Below are 837 nucleotides of genomic sequence, written 5' to 3'. Positions count from 1 at the left end.
GTGTCCGTTGTCCACTCGCGATTCCACTTCGCACCAGCTACCCAGTCACATATGCAAAACGTGCCACTATTATAATAACATTACGCCGATGAACCTTCCATTGAATATGCGCTCCGCGATCGTGGATTGCATCGCTAATTATCTACCGGGTGGCGTGATTCGCACGAGGCTCGCACGATCGCCATTTCGAACGTAACGTACGCTACACGTTTCATCTTCTTTCCTTCTTCTACCCGTTGTTTTACTACCTTCGCGTAACAGTCGTATCTTTCTTCATCTTTTTTTTAGTCGTACAACAGCGGCTGTCGAGTTCACCGCAATTCGTTCGCCGTGGAAATCGCGTGAAACGCGAGGAACGAAATGCCGTGGCTTCCGACGCGTATGCGGTTGCGTTATACTTTTTTTCTCGCTCCCTTCCCTTTTTTTTTTTTTTTTTTTCATCGACCAAACGGTGTCGTAATTTTCGCGACACGATACGCCAGCGTTGTGACTAAATATTGTTGACGCCATGCGTCGCTTTCTCTCTTTGTATCGGTCCTCTGGCTCTCTCGATCCACGTTGGCTGCCGCCGCGCCGTTGACACGTTTATGGGCACGGAGGCTCCGGGGACCAGGGCCGTGTGACGACCCTTGTTTTATATTTTCAGTGACGGGCGCCGGCACGCGTTCGTTAGTCTGTTCGGCCGCTTTCGAATGTTTGCGGCGCGAAGTGGTCTCGCCGCGCGTTCATCGGTTTTTATATTACAACCGTGGCGAGATAATATTTGCCCGCGATTTTCGTTTCATACCTACCCTTGCAGCATGATAAACCCATGCAGACGTGCGCGCGTGCGCGCGC

This window comes from Bombus impatiens, unplaced genomic scaffold, assembly GCF_000188095.3.
Source record: "Bombus impatiens unplaced genomic scaffold, BIMP_2.2 scf_0418, whole genome shotgun sequence".
In the NCBI taxonomy this organism is placed as follows: domain Eukaryota; kingdom Metazoa; phylum Arthropoda; class Insecta; order Hymenoptera; family Apidae; genus Bombus; species Bombus impatiens.
The sequence above is the reverse complement of the archived record's forward strand: the minus strand, read 5'-3'. Positions refer to the sequence as shown.